The sequence below is a fragment of the Triticum aestivum genome, chromosome 6A (genome assembly GCF_018294505.1).
Source record: "Triticum aestivum cultivar Chinese Spring chromosome 6A, IWGSC CS RefSeq v2.1, whole genome shotgun sequence".
In the NCBI taxonomy this organism is placed as follows: Eukaryota; Viridiplantae; Streptophyta; class Magnoliopsida; order Poales; family Poaceae; genus Triticum; species Triticum aestivum.
The window spans coordinates 12574351-12582087 of record NC_057809.1 but is presented as its reverse complement, the minus strand read 5'-3'; positions in this window follow the sequence as shown (position 1 = coordinate 12582087).

Genomic DNA, 7737 nt, shown 5'->3' with positions numbered 1-7737 from the left:
AGTCCACCTGCTACTTCAACAACAATGTGTTCTCAGATATGGGGAACATGGAGCTTCTTGATTTTTCTGGAAATATCATCAGAAAACGCATGAAAACCTTATCTGGGCCAGAAGGCAACAATAGCCTCAAAACTGTGATTATTGGTGGATGTGATTGGTTAAAGATTATCTCTTTTAGGGGATGCAAAGAATTGAAGAACCTGTTCTTGAAAGGATCATTGGGGAATCTCAATGAGCTGGACCTCTCAGGCACAAGAGTAAAAACGCTCGACTTTGGAGGAGTGGAAACCAGTTCAATCCCCAAGAAGCTTATCTTGCTAGGCTGTGAGAAGCTCCGGGCAATATTGTGGCCTCAGAAGGTAGTAAGGGAAGGATGGTTTGGTGTGCTGCTGAGTATCGACACCATGTCGACATCAACATCAGCTGACGGAGGGGAAGCACCACTTGCTCATCCACATGTCGATCCATCCATCCAACGACAAAAAGAAGAAATATTTAAGGCTCGATGGCGGATTTCTCTCATGGATACAAGGTTCCTTAGGTCGCTTTCTCCTGTAAGATGGTATTTAGGAGGCTCATCCATACATATTGATGTCTGTGATGCAGCTACCGTCGGTGGTAGCAACATCCAAGGAACAAGCAGTGACGAACTAGTGCAAGTCCAACCGCATACAAGTACCTTAATGGACTCGAAGTATAGAGATATACTGAAGGACGGCCCAGTTGCAACAGTGATGATGCGGGACTGCCCCAAGATATTTGTAAGGCAATGGACCCAAGTGGTTGCATGTATCATAAATGTGATCATGCACGGGCAGAGCAACAAACTCTTGGAGGATAACCCGTCCATCACCAGTATCCCTGGACAGGCAGATACTTGTGCTTTATTATTGCCTCATTTTTTATGTGAAGCGGCTACATCACTGCATGTGTACGATAACCCGGCCATCACCAGTATCCCTGCACCACCCCAAGGATCAGGATGGAGAAGTATAAGATGGTGTCGAATGGAAAGGTGCCCCAAGTTACACACGGTCTTCACTACTCCTGAAGGCAGTAATGTGAAGAGCTTTTTCTGGCTGGAGAAATTCTGGGCCTCCCAGCTCCTCTCTGCATGCTACATCTGGGACAGGCCAACCCAAAGCTACTTTTATAACCTGAACCTCTTGCATCTGAACCATTGCCCCAGGCTCGTACATGTTCTCCCCTTCTCCAAATGGGAGGGAGACACCTTGGGTGCACTGGAGACCCTCGAGATAGTGTACTGTGGTGATCTCAGGGAGGTCTTCCCTTTGGACACTCAGCTTCAAGAGCAGGATAAAATTCTAGAATTTCCAAAGCTGAGGCACATCCACCTGCACGAGCTCCCCATGCTGCAGCGCATTAGTGGGTGTAGGATGTGGGCGCCTAAACTAGAGACCATCAAGATCAGGGGCTGTTGCAGCCTCAAGCGTCTGCCATTGGTCGGACGCAACACCATGCCGCCCAAGGTGGATTGCGAGAAGGAATGGTGGGACAACCTGGAGTGGGATGGGTTGGAGAAGTACCACCATCCTTCCCTCTATGAGGCGAGCCACTCGTTGTACTAGAAGGCCCAGCTGTCCTGAGGTAGCCTACTCAGGTGATCTATACATATATATATAGCTCTATCTTTCTTTACTCTGCAAAGAAACTTACCTATTTGTATGTCGAACCAAGTTACCACCTTTTCTTTTCTAGAAAGTGCAAGTATATGTGGTTAATGTTTTGTACCATTGTTTTTTTTTTTTGCTTTAGGTAATGCATCATTTCCGTGAGTTCATCTTCAGCACTTCGTTCAACACAATATGCGTAAACCAAGTGCTACCTACCTGAAGCTTTCTGCCTCCTGTTTGATTGGTTTGTTAGTTCTCTACATCGACATTGCCATGATGTCGTATTGTGCATTCTATTTTGGTTTGATTTGATTTGGTTTGTTCTAGTTATCCCTTGCTCGATCCATCCAAGTACTTGTCATCTGGTTGCATAGATGAGGGTGCAAAAGCTTTCGAGCAAATGGGAAATAAATTAAAGTGGGCATTCAACTTAGGCAGTTATCAATTGACTATGATATGTACACTAGTAGAAAAAGGGTCAAACGTGAAGCACATTAGTGCCGGTTTGTATTTGAGCCGGCACTAATGTATACATTAGTGCCGGTTCCAAAGGCTAGCCGGGCCGCTTTCATTAGTACCGGTTCGTGGCGAACCTTTAGCACCGATTCATGCCACGAACCGGTACTAATGAGAGTGGTGGCAGGATGTTGTCAGACTGGGGCCCCTCCATCCCCTTTAGTACCGGTTCTTGGCACGAACCGGTACTAAAGGTCGTCCTACATAAACCCTTCGTCCACCCGAGCTCGCTCTGTTCTTCCCCTTTCCCCTCTCCTCTCTGTTCTTCCCCTCTTCCTCTCGAGCTCATAACACATTTTGCCCAAATTTTGTCAAGATTTGAAGGCCCCCATCCATTGAAATGATCACACAGGTTAGCAACTTTGTCCTTTCATCTCTCATTGCTAGATTTACTCTTGCAATGATTCGGATGTGGTATATATATTCTCTTTTAAAACTAGTTGCATTTCGTGTTTATGACAAATTATGCCCATCAAGTTGACATAGAATTTTTTTCTAGGAGGTATGTGAACCGGAAATTCCAACCGACCCTATTGTCGAGAGGTTAAATTTAGTTGAAAGAGAAAACGAGTACTTGAAAGAAAAATTGAAAAGAATTGAGGGGGAGAAGATGGAATTGGAGTTGCAGGTTGCCGATGTCGTCGATGATCACAAGATTAAGATGGAGAAAATGCGTTTGAAGATTAGAAAGATTAGAAAATATGCCATCGATAGTGAGGCTTGGTATCATTATGTTGTTGGATCCATTGTTACCTTAGTTGCGATCTTGATCGCATTTGTTGTTGCATTTAAATGCTTTAGCTAGAGAGTTATTTGTTTGTTGCATTTAAGTGTTGTATGAATTTTATGTATGAACTTGTATTAATTTGGTCTATCCGGTGTTGTGTAATGAAGATGAGCCGACAATGGATGTACGATGACCGATGCTCTCCCCAGTTCGTTGAGGGCGTGCATACTTTTCTGATTGCGGCTGAGGCAAACAAGCGGGCGGATGGTTTTATGCCTTGTCCATGTGCTGGCTGTAAGAATGGTCACAATTACTCTACGTCATGAACCATTCACGTCCACCTGTTTGAGTCCGATTTCATGCCCCACTATAATGTTTGGACCAAGCACGGAGAAAGAGGGGTTATGATGGAATACAATGAAGAAGAAGAGGACGATGATAGCTATCCTGGCCATGGGTTCCCTGAATACGATGATACAACAATGGGGGAAGAAGCTGAGTCGGTAATGCTGGAAGAAGCTGAGCCGGCAATGCGGGGCAAAATGAAACAAACGAGTAATAGAGTTGTACTCCTTATAGTCCAAGATATCCTGAATATTATGATTCAAACCACCTAAAAATCTAGCCATCATAGCATCTTCGGTTTCAACTAAACCACATCGCACTAAGCCAGTTTGCAATTCTTGATAATAATCCTCTACAGAACTGCTACCTTGTTTTAAACGTTGCAATTCATTTAGTTTGTCACGAGCATAATATGAAGGAACATAGCGTTGTCGCATAGCTCGTTTTAAACCATCCCAAGTAGTACGTACATTATTCGCATTAATACGACAATATTCACTCCACCACATGGAAGCAAAGTTTGTAAATTCACTAGTTGTCGTGGTTCTAAGCCTGACAGTAGAGTGGGGGGTAGGTATGGAGAGGCAAGGTCCTAGCTATGGAGAGGTTGTAAACACAAGGGGTGTACGAGTTCAGGCCCTTCTCGGAAGAAGTAATAGCCCTACGTCTCGGAGCCCGGAGGCGGTCGAGTGGATTATGAGTATATGAGTTACAAGGTGCCGAACCCCTCTGCCTGTGGAGGGGGGTGGCTTATATAGAGTGCGCCAGGACCCCAGCCAGCCCACGTAGGATAGGGTTTAAGGTGAGTTAAGTCCGGGGCGTTACTGGTAACGCCCCACATAATAGTGTCTTTACTATCATAAAGTCTACTTAATTACAGGCCGTTGCAGTGCAGAGTGCCTCTTGACCTTCTGGTGGTCGAGTGAGTCTTCGTGGTCGAGTCCTTCAAGTCAGTCGAGTGTGTCCCTCGTTGGTCGACTGGAAGGCGACTTCTTCTAAGGGTGTCCTTGGGTAAGGTACTTAGATCAGGTCCATGACCCTATCCTAGGTACATAACCCCATCATTAGCCCCCGAATGGATTGAGGCTTCGAGTGAGGAAGGAGTTGATGTCGTTTCCGATTAACCTTTGCGCTCTGGTCGTGCGTTGTTCTGGACCAAAGAATCTCTTCGTCGACAGTGAGCAACTTGTCTTCAGTCGACTCGATCCATTCTCTTCTTGCGTCGAGTGATCTTTCGGGCTTCGACGATCTCCGAGCGACGGATCGCGGGAAACCCCGTGTCTGACAGACCGATCTGCTGTTCGCGGATTCCGCGGGATGCGAAATTTGGGGACGCGCGCGAAGCGGAGCGGACCGCGGCGTTCGGATGGGACGGGACATAGACGCCTCGATCTCCGCGCCGCTTTCTTCGCCACGTATCCCGTCTGCATAACTGTCCCTGGATATGATTAGATCGACCGGGCCCACCTGTCATCCACTCGGAAGGGACCTTATAAATGCGCCCGGCGTGGATTTCTGTATTGTGCCTCAGCATTCTCTCTCTCTCTCTGCTCCCTTCGTCCCCGTCCAGCGCGCTCGCTCTCGCCCCCGCACAACTTCCCCGCGCGCATCTCGCCGGCAACCATGGACAAGGAGAAGACGGCGGCGCTGGAACGTGCGAAGAAGGCGTCGGCGTCGGAGAAGGCGAAGGGGAGATCCACCAGCCGCGGCGGGTCCTCGTCCAGATCCCGCCTGCCGAAGGGCTGGGTCCAAGGAGACTGGATCCAGTCGACCATCACAGAGAAAGACCTCCTCGACATGGCCAACGAGGGCTTGATCCCTCATGGAGCTGCGAGGCTTCCGGGGAAGGAGTGGCAGCCCCAGCCAGAAGAGGGTGAGTGTGTGCTCTTGGCCACCCATGTTGATCGTGGATTTTCCTTGCCGCCGAGTATTTTCTTCCGTGGCTTCTTGAATTTCTTTGGAGCGCAGCTCCACCACTTTACCCCAAACTCTATCGCCTATCTTGCCGCATTCGTGTCCATGTGTGAGGGTTTCTTGGGCTGTCGACCGCACTGGGGTTTGTTCAAGCATATATTCACGTGTCGCTCTCAGACCGTGAAGAAGGCGAGCCCAGGTGATGAGAGAACCCGAGTCGTCCAAATGTGTGGGGGTCTGGGGATCCAGGTGAGGAATAAGAGCACCTTCCCGCCCATGACCTTTCCCGAGTCAGTCAGAGGCTGGCAGTCGACCTGGTTCTACTGCCAGGACCAGTCGACGCCGGGGCAGTCGAGTGGACTCCCTCAGTTTACCATGGACCGAGTGAACAAGCCCTCCTCTCTGAAGTTGATTCCGGAGGAGAAAGCTGACGTGAAGATGTTGATGGAGCGCGTGGTGCAGTTGGTTCGGGAGGGAGTGACGGGCATGGACCTCCTGGAGGTCTTCCTTAGGCGTCGCATCCAGCCCCTTCAGTTCCGGAGCCACTGCATGTGGTTGTACTGTGGGACCGAAGACGAGACTCGAGTCCATCCAGAAGCAGTCGACGATGTCACTCTGGAAAGATGGATGGTAGCCGTTACCGGAAACAAGGATAACCCACGCGGAGCCAGAAGGATTCCTCCACTCGACCACAACAGCGATCCAAACAAGGTACACTTGCTCTGCTCTCCACTGCGTCCTTGTCGCATTCGTTTCTGTTTACCCTGCCGACTGGTCGATTGATCCTTGTCTTGATATCTACCAGGCCCTCACCGAGCTGTACTCGATGCCCAATGGGGCACAAGCTCCGACTGAGGAGGGTGAGGCAAGTGGGGGCGAGATCCAGGAGGAGGAGGAATGGGACTCGGACGTTGCTGAGGATGATGATGACGATGATGATGATGACGGTGATGAAGATGACGCTGAAGACGAGGAGGAAGAGGAGGAGGAGGTCGTACCACCGCGTTCAGAAAGGCGGTCGAATCTTGTCCACGACCCTTCAACTGAACGTGGCAAGGGGGTTGCGACCGTTGCTCAGTCGACCAAGCGCCCTCGGACCACCTCTCCGGTGCCGACTGAAAAGGCGCCGAAGCAGCCCAGGGCGGCCTCGTCGAAGCCGATCAAGCTCCTGCCGAAGATGAAGGTGTCCATCCCCACCATATCAGGGTAATCGTTCTGCTTAAGTCTTCTTATTTTGTGTGAACTTTGTCTCTGGTCGACGCTGAAGTTAGTCGACTGATCCTTTGGAGTTGCAGTGCTGCTACTTCTGAAACCTCAGCCCGGGCTGATGACCACGAGATGGAGGACGCAGCAACTTCGAAACCAGGTACTGTATTCTTAACGCCGTTCTTAGTCGACTGACTCGCGATCCCTGATCCTGATGTCGACTGACTCGCGATCTCTGATCCTGATTCTTCTCCGTAGCTCCACCCAATACTGTTATCAATCTCCCTGATGATGATGAGGATGAAGAACCACTGAAGCGCAGGAGGAGTAGGAAAGCGTCCGCCAGTAAGGTGCCCAGGATGTGACGGCGCCTGAGATTCTGATTGCGGAGGAAGAGAACACCACTCGACACACGGTGTCCTTCGCAGATCCATTGACGAGTGCTCAACAGCCCTCCCTCTTCACGACGCACCACGTCCCAGAGGACCAAGCTGGCGCGGCGACGGAAGCGATACGCCAGGCGGGAATCATGATGGAGCAGTTAAAGACCATCCGGGATGCGAGCCAGGCAGCTTATGACGCCAGTTCTGCCCTTCAAAGCAATGTTCAGGTCAGTCGACCACTGTTTGTTCTGTTGGATATGCTACCAAAAACTTTTCCTTTCCGGAATTTATAGTAGTCACCCAGTGGGTGTGTCGATTAAACTCCGTGTTAGCGGGGGCACGCTGAGTGCACCCGCTGGGTGTAGTCCCCAAGGCTAAGGTCGACTGCTAGCAGTCGGCCTTAGGCTTTATGATGTCAATCTTTCTGTCAGTCGACTATGTCGACTGGATTTCACAAACCGGTGGGGGCACGCTGAGTGCACCCACTGGGTGTAGTCCCCGAGACTGTGGTCGACTGCTTGCAGTTGATCACAGTCTTAAAGAATACATCTCTCTTTTTTTTTGAGGTCGACTGGTCGACTTTGTCTTCAACAGAATTAGTGGGGGCACGCTGAGTGCACCCACTGGGTGTAGTCCCCGAGACTACGGTCGAATGCTTGTATTCGGCTGTAGTCTTAGAAACGTGTGTTTTTTCCTTTTTCACTCGGAAGTGAATTATATTTGACATTTAGTCGATTGGTTCTTCGCAGAACTCTTGTGATCTTGTGGCTCGCTACTCTGAGCTGGAACACAAGCACACTCAACTCGAGCTGAGCTTGAAGCTGGTTCAGGAGAAGCTGACGAAGGCAAAGGAGGAGACCGAAGGTATGTTTGGTGAGACCTTGACGACTGCTTTTCCCCTTGCTTGTTTCAAAATCTGATCTTGCTGTAACTTGCAGGTAAGGTAAGGGAGGCCCAACAGAAGAAAGACCTTGAACTAGCTGAGAAGATCAAGCTTGCTGACGAGAAGTTA